The following is a 17,108-nucleotide window of genomic DNA, read 5'->3' as shown; positions in this document are numbered from 1 at the left end:
TTGAGCATACCCTTGTTTTCTGCCATTTGCGCCATGTATGGGCAGAAAAGGTAAGAGTATACATGCAATAAATAAATAATACATTGCAGTTTACTTGTTATACAAATGTCTCCGGTCTTGTGGGTATAAATCTCCTACCAACCATAAAACCATTTCCAATTTCACTATCTGTTTCTTTGAATTATTCCGCAGTGAACCTGAGACATAAGAGCATAAAATTAAGTTCCATTTGAACTGTGCTGCTGATTGATTAATTTCGCCAGAAAAAGGGTGTTAAAGAACAGGTTGTTCGGTGTGCAATGGAAGTAATATTTATGAATATATAGTAGGTGTGCATAAAGATTATGTTTGTGTAAAGTGGTATTTTTATTGAAGAATGTGATGTAGGTTGTCATGGAGATTAAAAGCTTTGAAGTGCTATTCATTGGTTCTAGTTATGGTTGTTGGGCACAAGGATATTAGTTCTGGCACCTTGAATCTTTCATTGTTGTAAAAATAATTGCACTTTTATCTGTATTGCAAGGACTATTGGAGTAGGATAAATAAATGTCGACATGTGAACACATCTAAGTTTAAAGGTAAACACAGTGCTCTTGCTAGACATCTCTAGTAAAAATTAAGGGATTGTAGCTTCACTCCAAACATTCAAAGCCGTGTTTCTCATTATATGGTCATGCAGACCACTTATAAGATCTACTACTATATAGAATCTGCATTGGCTTCAAAAGGTATAGGCGGGCGAGAAATATTGACGGTTTTGGCATTGCTGGTTAAATAAATGGAGTTTTTTTTTAGATGCAGAAGGCACCTTGAATGAAAAGCTTGTGTTTTTTAAATAGAGCCCCGATCGAGCCTGATATTTATGTAACAACTCCAGCTTCACTTACCGTTCCTTTTGAAAAGCAGAACAATTTCTTTGGCCAATTAGGGGAAAATGATATTGACAAGTTTTACTTCTGTGAAAAGCTCTGGACTGTCTGTACAGGAACACTGTTGTGTCGCAGAATAGCTTTGGGTAACCTCTTAACCAATAAATCAATGGCAAAAGCTGCAACCAGAGCAGCACGCAGCCGCAAGCACAAAATAGACATCAAGTGAGTTTTCAAAACTGACGAAAAGTGATGGTGATTAACTAGAATTATAGATATTTATATTTAAACTGACACCACAGAATACTTTTGAAACTTGACAGATATGTGGAATATTTAAATGCAGTAATTGCAGTTACGGGACCTCCTGGGACTAACCTACTCGAGAGGTAGTGACATATTACAGGTTGGGGAAGAAAAGACTTTAAAATACTGAACAGGATAGAAATGAGATTAATTCATGCATATACAAGTGAGTTATTAATATTCTGTTCTACCCTACCTCATTCAAAACACAAAATGTTTTAGAAGAAATATCTATTAGTTCTCTTCTAGCACAGTTTTTGCACATTTACTGTAAGCCCAACTATCTCTCTCTGTGCATATTCAATGCATTTTATTCCTATATAAAGTTTGTGTAGGGTTTTGGTGTTATAAGTAGCATAGTCTTTATTTATTTATTTACTTTATTTTTATCCTCTTTCTCACCCTGCAGGGGATTCAGAGTGGCTTACAACAAGTATGTAGACAATTACGTCATGAAAGATGGAAATAAGTTTCCTATAACTAAACAGTGTTTTCATTATAAAATCAGAGTACCAAGAAAGAGTATGTAAATATATTTCAAATGGAAAAGGGTTACTATCTCTTTGAGATTTCTAATAAAGACATTACAGTGCATCTACACTGTAAAATTAATGCAGTTTGATACCACTTTAATTACCATGGCTCATTGCTATGGAATCCTGTGAGTTGTAACTTTATAAGGTCTCTAGTCTTCTCTGCCACAGTTTTCCTCACCAAACTATAAGGGCCCATCCAGACAGCCCCTTTATTGTGGAATCTTCCACAATAAAAAGGGGCTGTACAGATGATGTTCTGGCCAACCCACAATTAATTCGCCACCAACCAGGAAAACTCTGGTTTGTGGTGAATTAATTAGATAATGGATTTATTCTGAGCCTTTTTGGAAGGTGTGGGATAAACCCATTACTTTCGGTGTCTGGACTGCAGTCCAGACACCATTCCTGCGCTTTTCTAGACTACATTAGTCCAAAAAACTGTGGGAATCCTACCCCCCCCCCCCCCCACAGCCCCCAACCCCCTTTTAAAAGTAAAATATACTTACCTGGCCTCCATTACAGTCTTGCTGGAGCACTCCCGGCGCGTAGAAATGATACGGCAGGAAAGTGGGGGGGGGGGGAGGATTTCTACACGCTGGGAGAGGTCTGGCAAGACTGTAATGGATGCTCCATCAAGACTGTAATGACACACCAGGAGAGCGGGTGTGTGTGTGTGTGTGTGTGTGCATTTGTATGCACCAGGAAAGCTGCTTGGAGGGAATACTACAGGCTGGTAAGTTTGTTTTTACTTTTCAAAGGGTCTGGGATTTTGGGGGGAAGGGAGGAGGGCCTCCCCATGTTCTCTCAGGCTAGTCCCAAGAGAACATGTGGATAACCCACCCAAGAAAGCACATGCTTTTATAACGCGGATGCTTTTGGGATAAAGGGCTGTCTGGATCCGCCCGTAGAAGCACAGAGTTAAAAACTCCACCTAAATTTTCTTTTTCAATTTCACAGTATTTCTCTGTTGTCTTTAATGCTCTTAAAAGTATAATTTGGCGGGGGGGGGGGGGGGTTAGATATCTTTAAGATATCACTCAGGGAAGGAGGAACAGGTGAAAGATTGTATGGTTAAGTGGGCACAAAATTTTGGGTCAACTATTTCATCAAATAATTAATATATCCAATATTTTTATTTCCACTGATTATATCCTGGTTATTCACTAGCATACACTTGGGATATTTAGAATATTTATTAAGCTTTCATATTGGGAGACCTACAGATCTACTCTCTTATACTTCTATACCACAACAGATATTTATTTTTATTTTTATGGCTGTTATAACTTCACACTTTAAACCAATTATTATTTGACAATAGAATTCCATTTGTATTTTTTTTTTTTGGTAAAGATTGGAGAAGGCAAGAGTCCTGTCACGTATCAAGAGTGAAATGATCTTTGTTTATTAGGCGTGGTGTGACTCACAATATCAGAGTAATCACTGGGAAAGAAAGCACAGAGACATAACTTCACATTTTAGTGCCTTTGTAGCTTGTCGCACCCTTTACATTTGTACAGTTAATGAAGCTGTATTTGCATTTATTCTAATGCTTGGCACTCCTTTTTAAAGTTGTCCAAGTGATGTACGTAGGCGCTAAAAGCATTTGGGAAAATGGAAGTGTTTGGAAAAGACTTTCATTTTTTTAGATGTGTCATACTTGGAAGTCATTACAGTCTTGAGTCTTTCAGATTGCCTATTTTCTTTTCTCCGTTAAAAAATACTGCCTGAACTTTATTGACTTTATGCTTCCTTGAATTGTCTTGGGAAAGCAGATCAACACTGAGTGCAAACACAGTAGGATCAGTGCATATTTTAAGATGAACTCACTGTTTGTGAGTATTCGAGCTTTATTTTTCTAATGGCATCATTCATGTACTGTTGGCTGCAGACTAGGAGCCCAGTTAAAACTAGAAGAAAGTTTTCATGGAATACGTTTGACACACAAATCTAAACAAATAAGATTATGTTGACTATATATGGCATCATATCTTATTAGAAACATAGTTAAAGATAAGATGCCTGTTTTTGGTTCTATTTTATCTCGGTCTGGAAAGTCTCATGCAGCTTTTACCAATGTGGTCTTTCCAAAGATATTGGACTACATTTCCCATGTCACACAGCCATGTTGTCTGTGGGTAATAAGATATGTGGTCCAAATATATTTGGAAGGTGCCATTGTACTGGATGTGTCTCTATTACAAGCCTAATATACTTCTAGGCAATGCATGGCATAAGAACATATGTATGAATATGTTTTAAATCTTCATGTGTTGCTTAAAGTCAGAATTTTGGTATTGGGTAATACTCCACCATAGTTAGCAGTCTTACAGTATCATTAGTTACTAACATCTAGTTTGCATGTTTGCTGACATTCCATCTGTCTAATTTTACCTATCCACTTTCTTCCTGCATTAATCCAAAAACATTTTCTCCTTTCCTCCCCCCCCCCCCCCCCCCACCTTTCATTAGGCCACTATTTTGATGATGGACAAGTGGATCGGAAGCAAAACTAATTTTATAGAGTTTTGAAAAGAAGAGTAAGCTATTTCTTTTCTAGATGCTCTATGGCTCCATCTGCACTGTCATATAATCCAGATTCTGAATGTAGATTAGCTGGCAGTGTAGACTCATATAATCCAGTTCAATGCAGTGAGACTGTTTCATTTCTAGCATTTCTTTCTAGCATTTCTACCCTGTCCTTCTCAACCCCCGAAGGGGAACTCAGGACAGCTTACACTTGGCAGCAATTTGATGCCGCTACATATAACAACACAATAAAACAACAATTAAAACAATAAATAGAACATTAAAACAATAAAAACAGTAGTGTCATTCCAGTCAAAGTCCAAAGTGCTATTATGCCTGCTGTCCAAAAGCCTGGTCCCAGAACCACAATTTTAATTGCTTCCTAAAAGACAGAAGGGATGAAGCTGATCTTATCTTGTTGGGAAGCAAGTTCCCTAGGTGGGGGCCATAGCCGAGTAGGCCTTGCCTCTCCCCGCCAGATGCATTTGCGACACTGGCGGGAGCGAAAGCAGGGTCTCCCCGGATGATCTTGAACTGCGAGGTGGGACGTAGAGGGAGATGCTTTCAGACAAGTAAGGTGGGCCAGAACTGTACAGGGCTTTATAGGTTCTGTTCTGCTTCTGCCTTGCCGGTTGATTATTCTGCTAGACAAATGCCCTATTATTGCCCACATTTCTCAGTGATGCTTTCTTAAAGAGGCACATTTTAATAAAAGAAAGTGGCCATGGACACTAGAAGAGAAGGAAGATCACTTGTACTCTTCCAAATAGACCACAGTGTTTACAGTTAAAGGGCAACATATTAAATGAAAAATAATTGCCAGCAATATATTCTGAAAGGTATATGTATTTTGTCTCAGGTAGTCCAAGGAGGCTCCTCTGATGGCCTCTGTGTGTGTGGATTTCAGATGGTAGAAATCTCTTGGGCTGCGGACAGCATAAAATTTGCAGTGTAGAATCTGCATATTGATAGCATATGCAGATTCAAGTCTGGGAAAAATGTATGGGTATATTTATGCATTAACATATGTTTGTTCCACCTTATGTGACAAGATCCCAGAATAGTATAGTGGTTGATTAATTTAAAATAATTTAGAGCAATCTAGGTTATTTTAAAATGAGACATAATTTCAGTTTTCCAGAAATATAAGAATATTAACTCGTTTAACAATTTGACTAATCAAAACTGGCAGAGATTTGTGCAAAATCACGAATCTCCAAAACATGCACATCTTAAATGTGAGTAAAACAAGAAACATTGTTAAGCTTTTGTTACAATTTCACAAATGAGTACAAAAATGGGTACATTTGGTGGAAAAGTGCACAAAAATTAAAGACATTTTGTTTCATAGAAAGACAAATGCTAAAACACCAGTGGAACTAGACACATTGCTGTACAATTACAGCACTTTGATATCAGCTTAACAGCTTTGGTTCCCTCCTATGGAATCCTGGGATCTGTAGTTTGGTAAACATTTGCCTGGGAGCTCTAGTGTCCATTTACAGAGAAGGCTAACTATCTCTACAAACTATACATTCCAGATGGAACCATGATAGTTAAAGCGGTATCAGATTGGTGTTACTGTATAATATGGATGCAGAGCGAAATATGAGGATGGGAAGGGGAGAAAACCAATAACTGCAGATGTTATAGGTGTGTACATCCCATTCTTTGTCTGCATTCTATCCTTGCCGGCGCTATGCAAGCATAGTACACTGCAGCTTGCTTAGAAAAAAATTGCGACAGACTGTGTCCTTTCATATTTCCTATTTTGCTTTGAACATACAGGGAATTATGAAGACTAAATGGAGGAAAAGGACGAAAGTGTTTGCTTTGCATGTAAAGAATGCGCAAAATGAGCATCCGGCATGAGGAGTATGTCAGGGAACAACAGTACCTTATACAACACTCTGGAAAAAAATGGTAAAAAGTACAAGTGTTCACACCATATTGTAAAGTAAATTCTTTAGAAATTGCTCTGTTATCCCAGAGGTAGCAGACATACCATATGCTGTGTCTAGCAGTTGCCATGGCAACTACTCTTAAAATTTAAACACAGGAGAAACTGTTGCCTAAAATCTCTGTGACTTGGGGCCATCTTCTGCAGCATGTTGGTTAGTGTCCAGCTTACTGACAGTTTAATTACATTTTTAAAAAATTCTGTATGAGATAAATGTTAATTTTATTAAAAACCCACTGAAAACATAACCATGGTAGGCTTACCTGGCTGCTCAGTCCTTCTCCAAGCAATGTTTCAGCAGTGCTGTGTGGCTGCTTCTAGCTGTTGTGTTTAATGTTCCACAGCTACAACCTGAGTTTCATTTCTGAAATGTTAGATTGGAAAAAAGGACTGGGTTGTGGCGCAGTTGGCTAGAAGTCAGCTGCATTAAATCACCACTGACCGAAAGGTCATGAGTTCAAAGCCAGCCCGGGTTGGAGTAAGCGCCCAACCATTTGTCTAGCTTGCTGTCAGCTTTGCAGCTCGAAAGACAGTTACATTTGTCAAGTGGGAAATTTAAGTACTGCTTATGCGGGGAGGCTAATTTAACAAATTTACGATGCCATAAAAATCTCCAGCTGTGGGCGAAAGAATGAGGAAGTACTCCATCAAAGACTTGGTGTCACAAGTGGACTGGGAAGCAACAGCTCCCCTGTTGGCTGGAATTTGAGCATAACCTCAAGAAGCTTAAATTGCTCAGTTTGTCTATATATGTTGTGTGTCTATGGCATTGAATGTTTGCCATGTATATGTGTACTGTAATCCGCCCTGAGTCCCCTGCAGGGTGAAAAGGGCAGAATATAAATACTGTAAATACGTAAATAAAGGACACTGAGGTTATGGCGGGCAGCTTAATAAAAAAGTTGACCTCCATGGAAGTGGAAAAGATGCTAATAAAAACTGCTTTTTGACCTGATAGAACACATCTCTAAGGACCTCATTACATTGAGAAATTTCCCTGTCATGGGGTGCTTCAGCCTCTTTTCAAGGATGGAGAGGCATGGGGCTTCTCATATGTTCCAAGGTTGAAAAGAGGCAGAAAGGTCCTGAAAGAGGGAACTCTCTCAGCAATTGTGTCCAGAGCTCCTACCTCCTATGGCGCTTCACTCCCATAGTTCCAGCTGAAAGGCAGGTGGGATGGGAACCATCAAAGTTTCTCATCCTGTTTCATTGCCTGCCCTTGTCATTCTCCTTTATCATAATGGGCTTTGGGTAGAGCAAATCTATCTCATGGAAAGAAGAGGTTTTAAACTGGTGCACAGTCTAAAACAAGGGCTTTCGGATATTGTAGTTTTCCCTGATTTAAAAAGTGATGAATGTAAGATGAATGTTCTGCCAGCTCTTAGGTTTCCACGTGTGAGTGTGATGGGCAGGCAGAACTCAAAACAGGGTGGCTGACAATTTCAAAGGGTGATTCTCTATGCTAAAAGGACGGTCACCCATTCTTTCCCATCTCAATGTGATGAGGTCATAGGAATCTTTGGGTCTTCCAGTGTGACTCTATGATCAAATTCTGACAAAGGCTGACTATTGAGTTGTGCTGGAATCTTTAGGTCCTCCAATGCAGCTCTATGGTCAACTTCTAATAGAGGTCCTCCCTACAGTTGTTCTGGAAGACTTAGAAATTCCTTGAGAGATCATATTCAATCCTTAAACAATCAAATATGCAAAAGTTAAAGCATCCATTGTGAAGGGTTGGCATATATATCTATTTCAATTATAAGCTGTGAGCAACTGTGGTTTGTGCTCAATGGAAAATGCTTAATGGCATCATGAGAATCTCTCTATATATCTCAGGTTTTGAACTAGAAACTTCAGGTCTGAGGTGGCAACCCTAAATGTTCAAGCCTAGATGTGAGACTGGGGGTGCCATTATACTCATGTCCAATTATAGGCTTCCCATGGACAGGAGTTTCCCCTGACTCAGCAGGGTTCTTCTTATGCTCCTATGAAAATTGATTTAAGGATATCCCAGCAGTGGTGTCAGTGCAGGGATCTGGCATTTGCCAAATGTGAATGCCAGCTCAGGCCTCCAAAACCAAACCAACTGTATTGTCGAAGGCTTTCATGGCTGGAATCACTGGGTTGTTGTAGGTTTTTCAGGCAGTATAGCCATATTCTAGAAGCATTCTCTCCTGACGTTTTGCCTACATCTGTGGCAGGCATCCTCAGAGGATGCCTGCCACAGATGCAGGTGAAACTTCAGGAGAGAATGCTTCTAGAACATGGTTATACAGCCCGAAAAACCTACAACAACCCAAAGTAGCATGTTTCTCAATGCCATACTGCAAGAGAACAACAACTATTTCTATTTGTTTAGTACTCAATAATTCCTGACATTGGATTCAAGACTGTGAAACATCTCTGGTTTCCCTCTGATCCTAGCAATTCTGCTTGACATACAGAGAGCCTCTGCTTGTAGGAGGTGACCTGCTTTTGTGTATATATCAAGACATCAGTGTTCACAATATAGCTGATAGCTGGTGGAAATGAAATCATCTGTATTGACACATTTGGAAGTTTCACATCTTTTTCTACTTAACATGCTAACGTGATAATTGCTAGACTGATGATTTTCCAGTGACACATCTCTCTTTGTCAATATTTAGACCTGTGTATAGAAAGCTTATCTAACACACCTGGCTAATTTTCACTTAATTTAAAAATAAATGGTACATGTTTAGCTTGCAGGGTTAGCAGAAGAAAGAACAGAGGGAAAAAAAGAAAAGAAAAGTGAAGGGTTTGCCATTTTCTTTTTTGAATTGTAGGTTGACTAAATTAGGAATATAGACTCGCCAGTGAGGAAATGTATTTCTGTCCTAAATCTTCTTTTGGTGTCCTCATCTTCTTTTTAAAACAACTTTAGCCAAAAATGGGAAAAGATTATTTATTTATTTGCTTATTTCTCTCTCGCTTTTCTCCGAAAGATGGGACTCATCCTATGGGTACAAAAGTAGGATCTGCTTTCACACATTTTAGAGACATTATGAACCAACTAGTAACTTAAGATCATCTGGGGAGGCCCTGCTCTCGATTTCACCTTCTTTGTAGGTGTGTCTGCCGGACCCAAGAGACAGGGCCTTCTCTCTAGTGGCCCCTCGACTGTGGAACTCCCTCCCTAGGGATAATATGAGATTGATTCCCCTCCCTCCTGACTTTCAAAAAAAAAGTAAAAACCTGGCTCTTCGAACAAGCTTTTGGAAATGCAGTCTCATAGATAAACATGGAAAAGAGTGAACATAGAATGGCTAGATGATGCTACTGGAAAAATGGGTTTAACAGGACGACACTGGTGATTATATGTTTTTAATAATTTTTTTGGTATGGATTTTTATAGTGCTGTGTTAAATGTTTTTAATTGAATTTTATGACTGTTGTGACATCAAATTGCTGCCTGTTTGTAAGCCGCCTTGAGTTGCCTTTGGCAATTTATGAATATATGTGATTCAGTTTTGCAGCTCTCAGAATCCCCCAGACAGCATGGTTATTGGCAATGTTCCCAAACTCTACTACCAAGTATCCCTTCTACTTCCTTTTGCTTGTGCAATCAGGACAAAGTTTCACTGAGGCTGAAAAGGATTTGTGTTCATATGCACACAACACTTTCCCCATTTTCAGCTGGCACTTACAGACATGCATTTTCCAACAGGTTTTGGGTTTTATTGATGTTCAAACGATTATGCTTTCAGTTGAGGTCCTCTTGGGTTTTTATGTTCTTCTGTTCTTACACTTTTGAAATGCTATTTCATTTTGACGTATTTACCTCGTTTTTACTCCTTTTATTATTGTTTTCTGTTTTCCATGTCTTTCTTAGCTACTTTTCAGCATTTCCACAAGAAGAGGGCAATGCAGGTTATGCATTTTAAATATAATAAACAAACAAAGGTTATAAGTTTTAAATATTAAAAACCCAAGAAATGAAGATTATACAGCTTAAATGTAAATAAACAGGAAAACTTGTACTAACTATGATGACTTTCCTATAATTTATTTTCGCTAGGATAATTTGCTTTCAGTTTGACAGTTTAGTGTTTATTATTGTTGTTGCTGTTATGGTTACTTCTAGCCTGCCTTTTGCCTAGTTTGGGACTCAAAGCAGTTTACTACAAATAAAAAAGCATATAATTAAAATCCACAGGATACAGACATTAAAATGAGATTAAATAATAAAAAAATAAAACAAGATTAAGACCTGTATCATTAAAATGCACACACACACACCTGAACAACAATTACCAAAATCCAACACATTATTTGATGGGATATGTCTTACATATGCCTGTCTAAATAAAAAAGTATTTACTTCTCTGTGAAAAGAAAGTAGTGCAGGTGTCAGTCTAACTCTCTGGGAAGGGGGTTTTAGAGCCTGGAGGCAGGTATTGAGAAGGACCTCTCCCGTGTTCCCACCAAATGTACCTGTGAGAGGGATGGGACAAAAAGAAGGACCTCCTCAGTAGATGTTAAAACATGGGTTGGTTCCTAAGGGAAAATACAGATCCTCAAATGACCTGGACCCGAGCTTTAAAGGGCATTACAGATCAAAACCAGCCCTTTGAATTGTACCTCAAAACAAATTAACAGTCAGTGAAGCTGTTGGAATAAGGAAGTTTATTTATTTATTTATTTATTTATTTATTTATTTATAACATTTTTATCACACCTTTCTCAGTTTGGAGGCGACTCAATTAATTCACTTTTTAAAATCAGACTGGCAACAATTTGATACCACAACATAAATACATACATCAATTAAAACATTTAATATCACATATTAAAACTAAAAACAACCTTCCAGATCAATTCCTTATCCATTTGCATCATCTAAGCCATTCCATGTTCATTATTTCATCATACTGATTTGTCTGTTACGCTGCCTTTCCAAAAGCTTGTTTGAAGAGCCAGGTTTTTACTCTTTTTCAGAAGGTCAGGAGGGAGGGGGGCAATCTAATATCCCTAGGAAGGGAGTTCCACAGTTGAGGGGCCAACACTGAGAAGGCCCTGTCTCTCATCCTCGCCAAAGGCGGGATCGAGAGCAGGGCCTCCCCAGATGATCTTAAGTTCCTAGATGGTTCATAAGGAGAGATACGTTTGGACAGGTAAACTGGGCCAGAACTGTTTAGGGCTTTATAGGCTAAAGACAGCACTTTGAATTGTGCTCGGTAGCAAACTGCCAGCCATTGGAGCTGGCGCAACAAAGGAGTTGTATACTCTCTGAGTGCTGCTGCTGTTAGCAACCTGACTGTTGCCCGTTGGACCATTTGTAGTTTTCGAACAGTCTTCAAAGGCAACCCCACGTAGAGTGTGTAGTCTATATGGGATGTAACCAGAGTGTGGACTACTGTGGCCGAGTCAGACTTCCCAAGGTACAGGCACAGTTGTGTTTTCCCTGTAGCCAGCCTCAGTTAGCAATGTGACTGTAGCTCTTTGGATCAGTATCCAAACACTCTTCAGCCCCATATAGAGCATATTACAGCAATCCAACCAGGATATAACTAAAGTGTATGTCATTTTGGCCAGATCTGACGTTTCAAGGCATGGGCACAGATGAACAAGATTTAACTGTGCAAAATCACTTCTAGCCACTGCTGAAACCTGAGCTTTCGGGCTCTCAGGTGAATTCAGGAATGTGGACCTGCATCTTCAGGGAGAATGAAACCTTATCCATCACAGGCTGAATCCCTGTTCCCTAATCTGCCTTTTGACTGACCTTCATCTTGTCTGGATTAAATTTCAATTCATTCACCCATATCCAATCCATTACTAATGACAGGCACCAGCTTCCTTGACTTATGGTGAAAATGATTAATAGTATTGAGTGTTGAATGTTATTTGCATACTGCTGGCACTGAACTCTCAAATTCCAGAAAGCCTCTCTCAACAGTTTCATGTATATGTTAAATTGCAGAGGGAATAGGACCAAGCCCTTCAAGACCCCGCAAACTAGTAGCCAAATGATTAAGGCAGAGTCCCCAAGACCATCTTCTGGTTTTGGTCCTTCAGGAAGAAATGCACTATTGTAAAACAGGACCCCTAAGTTACATTCCTACATGACATCCCAGAAGGAAACTGTGGTGTTCTGACCTCAAATTTGGAGTGATTTCCAGTGGAGTCAATGAAAGAAGCCTATGAAGATGAAGGAAGCACTACATTAGACTCAAGGAATAAATGGTGATGGGGAAAATTACATTTTGATGAAGGTGAATAATGTGAGAATGTATTTCTCTTTTTAACTAATGGAAAGCTGAGGAGGGGAAGAGAAAGAAGGGAAATGTAAGTAATATTAAAATTTATTCCAGGCTGCAGATTAGAGAGTTCTGATCTAGAAAACTTGAAGCAATGTGCCCCGTAGAACATTAATATACCATATATAAAAGTTCTGGATGTCATCCAAAGTGAGAGTTTGTGAGGGAGAAATTAAAATCGGGACATTTAAAAAGTGACCAAGAAAGTGGGAAAAAAGAAAATTAAGGATCTCATCATATTTGCTGCTAGAATTGCCACAGATCATGGCAAATCTGGCAGTGCCCAGTGAGGGGCATGGGGAACCCATCACTGCACATTGCTCAACTTCCCCCTTATCCCATCTCATGGGGGGAAGTGTCTGCCACCCAGCTTTCCCCCATAGATCCTAATGCAACATGGGAAGCCTCCTGTGTTGCTGCACTGGCATTGTATGCTGATTCCTCTTTAGTTTTGCCACAGAGCCCTGCTGAAAGTAAATGTATGTTGTAACGAGAGAGGGGAGAGAGAGGAGGGGATCTGTTACTTGAAGAGGATCATGATTAGTTTGGAGATCCCACCGCTGTATCACCAAATGTAATAGAATCATAGAATCAAAGAGTTGGAAGAGACCTCATGGGCTATCCAGTCCAACCCCCTGCCAAGAAGCAGGAATATTGCATTCAAATCACCCCTGACAGATGGCCATCCAGCCTCTGTTTAAAAGCTTCCAAAGAAGGAGCCTCCACCACACTCCGGGGCAGAGAGTTCCACTGCTGAACGGCTCTCACAGTCAGGAAGTTCTTCCTCGTGTTCAGATGGAATCTCCTTTCCTGTAGTTTGAAGCTATTGTTCCACGTCCTAATCTCCAAGGAAGCAGAAAACAAGCTTGCTCTCTCCTCCCTGTGGCTTCCTCTCACACATTTATACATGGCTATCATATCTCCTCTCAGCCTTCTCTTCTTCAGGCTAAACATGCCCAGCTCCTTAAGCCGCTCCTCATAGGGCTTGTTCTCCAGACCCTTGATTATTTTAGTCGCCCTCCTCTGGACACATTCCAACTTGTCAATATCTCTCTTGAATTGTGGTGCCCAGAATTGGACACAATATTCCAGGTCTAACCAAAGCAGAATAGAGGGGTAGCATGACTTCCCTAGATCTAGACACTATGCTCCTGTTGATGCAGGCCAAAATCCCATTGGCTCTTTTTGCCGCCACATCACATTGATTAGATTATTAGACACATAGATTATTATTTAAAAAGACCTAAGTTTGGAGGCTACAGAGACTTCGCCCCAATACACAATATTCTGAGGTAACCATAGTGTGGAAACTGGCAACCACCAACTTAAAAGGAATGTTTAACTTTTGGTTTGGCAAGAGGTTTTAATTAGGCTGGAATGTGCTGGATTCACACTCAGGGCTCTGAACTCTGAGGTAACAAACAATGAGATTCTCCTAAACAATCGCTGCCACCAATTTGGAAACTCTGTTTCCCCATCCTGTTAAGAATACTTTGTTATATAGAGGCACACTGAGACAGTTGATGAACAAAGAACAAAGTTGTTTATTTGTGTGAACTTCAACAATATAGGCACTTTAGCATAACGGTTGCAAACAAAAAACAAGAGAGAGAGAGAGAGAGAGAGAGAGAGATGAAGCTTATGGTTACTTTAAAAACAGTTCAAGGCTTAGTTCCAAAAACAGCTCTTCACTCCCTCAGGAAACCAGCAGACTTCCCTCTGACTAGAATTCCCAATTATTCCAGACAGTCCTTTCCCTTGGATCTGTTTATTCTCTATACCAGCTATTCTACCTGATAGCTCTTCTCTAACTGACCACTTTGGTTACTCTAACTTCTCTTCTCCTAACTCTCCCAAAACCTAACTTTTTTCTTCAACACACAGACCCTGACTTCACTGTCAGATTTTAAAACACACCCTTTCAGGCAATTTTTTTCTGTACTCCCACTAAGCTCCGCCCACTTTCTTCTAGCCAATCACAAAGGCTCTCCACATTTCCCTCCAGGTTGCTCCTAAGCTCCGCCTCCTCTAGGAAATGAGTACTTTAAGATGGCTGCCTCCCTGCACCGTCTCACAAAATGGCTGCCAAAACACTTGGGCCTACTTCCTGAGCCTTTCCCAGGCCTAAAAGGCAGGCAATTCATAACATATGTCATGGGAAGGGAGCTGGTGGGCTCCGTGGCAAAACTAAAGAGGAACTGGCATACACTGCTGAATTCGGCTTGTCTGATGAGGTTGTATTTCGGACAATTTCTGTCAAGTCAGGACTACACAGAGAAGCCATTGAAATCCACAAGCATGTGTACAATTTCAACAGAAAGGAGGAAACCATGAAAATGAACAAAATCTGGCTACCAATATTAAAAAAACTCTAAAATTATAACAGTAAATAAAGAACAACACTCAAACACAGGGGAACTCCAGACAAGAAACAATCAGGGACAGCTAAAAACCTAGCTCCAACAGACAAGAGTTTTTCCTCCCAACCTGGACATTCCACAGATATATAAACCGAATTTTCCTAGTTTCCAACAGACCTCAACCTCTGAGGATGCCTGCCACAGATGCAGGCGAAACGTCAGGAGAGAATGCTTCCAGAACATGGCTATACAGCTTGAAAAACCTACAACAACCCGCAAGTCAGGACTGTTAGTATGATGATACTGACGTGATACACTTTTCTTAGGCCTAATCTTTCATTTTATCATTATGTGATCAACCACCAGGGTGGAGCCATGGAACCTGAAATTGCTGCTGCTTGAATTTTTAATCATTGGTAAATGCTTTGGTGTATGTTGATTGCAATCAAAATAAAAATAGAATTTGCATGCCTTGAATTTAGGGATGAGTTGTTTCCCCATATAATTTTCAGGCATAAGTTACAAAATTCAATAAACAGGCCAGAGACTGACTGAGGAGTGTTAAAAATGATTTTTCTAACTCTTTGTAATGGCATGGTCAAGGCGAGGCATTCTGTACTGATAATTCTGTTCTACCAATATTCATTACAGCTTCAACCTAATGCTCTTTATGGGATGTATTGACTATATAGTTGTTCCCCACTTTGTTGCCCTTTGGATACATTGAGTTGCAATTTACATAACTTCTAGCCAGCCATGCTGGTTGGTTTTATGGGAGTTATACACTAGTATCCCTGGAAGGCACTAAGTGGAGGAAGACTGAATTCTGACTAGTGTAGAATAAACCATAATGTTGCACTACCATTATATGCAAATACACTGGTGCAAATGTGCAGGGCCATAAATCTATTGTGGTGACAATTTGGAATAATGTGCATCGAGGATTGTCTCTTTCCTATTCTTATTGCAGGCAGGTTCTAAACCTATTGGATTATCTCTGTTTGCAAACTCCTCTTTAACCTAAGCACACATGAAATTTCCAGCCTTGCTGAATTTGACAATCTGAGCGGCATCTGTCCTTATGCAGTCATGCCAGCCTAGCTTTGTAGCATGGGCTTGTTTTGTGAAACAAGCCTAATTTGCAGTACTAACAGTGGGCAATCACTAATCTTTTTGTCTTGGCTGGCTGTGTGATTATGCTACATTCAGCATCAGGATCTGTTTTGAAATTCAATTTTTGTTCATTTATTCCTAGTGTCACAAAGCAATCTGTTGTAAAGTCCTGCTTTGAGAAGAATCAAGCAAGAAGTTTGGTTTGGCATGATCATCATCATCACCAGCACCCTCATCGGGCCTTTATCTTACAGCTGCATGTTCATTAATGTATTTTGCTTTTGTCTCCCTTTTCAATTTGTGCTGAGGAAAACACATTTTTTCCTCAAATAGTTTGCTTTTATTGCCTTGCTGATACTTTGCCCCTTATGCTGGGAGTCTTTGCATTGTGTTGTGATTGCCTCCACATTTATTAGAAACAAATCTGGTCTCTGCCACTTGTTTACTCTTATTGTGTCTTTATGTATGGATATTTCTTTTTAATTAGGCACACTCGAAATTGGTAACACTTTCATTTGGGAGGCATAGTTTTCAGTAACCTCGCAAATATCCTGAGTTCTCTGCAAAATCAAATCTCTGTCTCAAAAATAACTTTGTCATAGTCTCTTGTTAGCAGTGACACACAAGGATATATACAGACATACAATCAGTCTGTAATTAATCCATCTGTTAGCTGTTCAGTTTTACACTGTGCATTAATTATGTGCTTACTTTCTGCAACACAATGGTCAATGGCTCATTCTTGGGTTGGTAGACTAAGAAAGAACACCACTTTCTCATATGATACACACTCATTAACTCCATCTCAGTCAGCATATGCAATCAGAAGCCCTGTTAGGGTTTTCACTCTGGCCCCAACAACTAGAATGATGAGTGTGGAGGATGGAACAGAGTTTATCAGCGACATCTCCATTATCACATTCAGGGAGATAGAGCAGAATATAAATAAAGCATTATTATTATTATTATTATTATTATTATTATTATTATTATTAAAATAGTGCCTGTGGGCACAATATGAGTAGAGTGGGCTGCCTGCTGCAAATCTTTATTCTCCCCTAAGGGGTTGTATACACAAAAAAGAATTCTGTATCCACTTCTATTTTGGTTTTGTTGGAACACCCAACGTATGGCTATTTTCACAGTGAAAGCAC

The 17,108-nt window shown here is 39.6% G+C and overlaps 1 long non-coding RNA gene across 1 annotated transcript in view; it reads left to right on the top strand.

The window, feature by feature from the left end:
- LOC132765425 (uncharacterized) overlaps positions 1–16,899 on the top strand; it is a 43,604-nt gene extending 26,705 nt beyond the window's left edge. Inside the window, exon 4 of the long non-coding RNA XR_009630418.2 lies at positions 16,097–16,899. This is a non-coding gene — a long non-coding RNA (uncharacterized lncRNA). The remainder of the gene's footprint in view (positions 1–16,096) is intronic.
- Positions 16,900–17,108: the final 209 nt, after the last annotated feature.

This window comes from Anolis sagrei, chromosome 1 (genome assembly GCF_037176765.1).
Source record: "Anolis sagrei isolate rAnoSag1 chromosome 1, rAnoSag1.mat, whole genome shotgun sequence".
Taxonomy (NCBI): Eukaryota; Metazoa; Chordata; class Lepidosauria; order Squamata; family Dactyloidae; genus Anolis; species Anolis sagrei.
The sequence above is the reverse complement of the archived record's forward strand: the minus strand, read 5'-3'. Positions and strand labels throughout refer to the sequence as shown.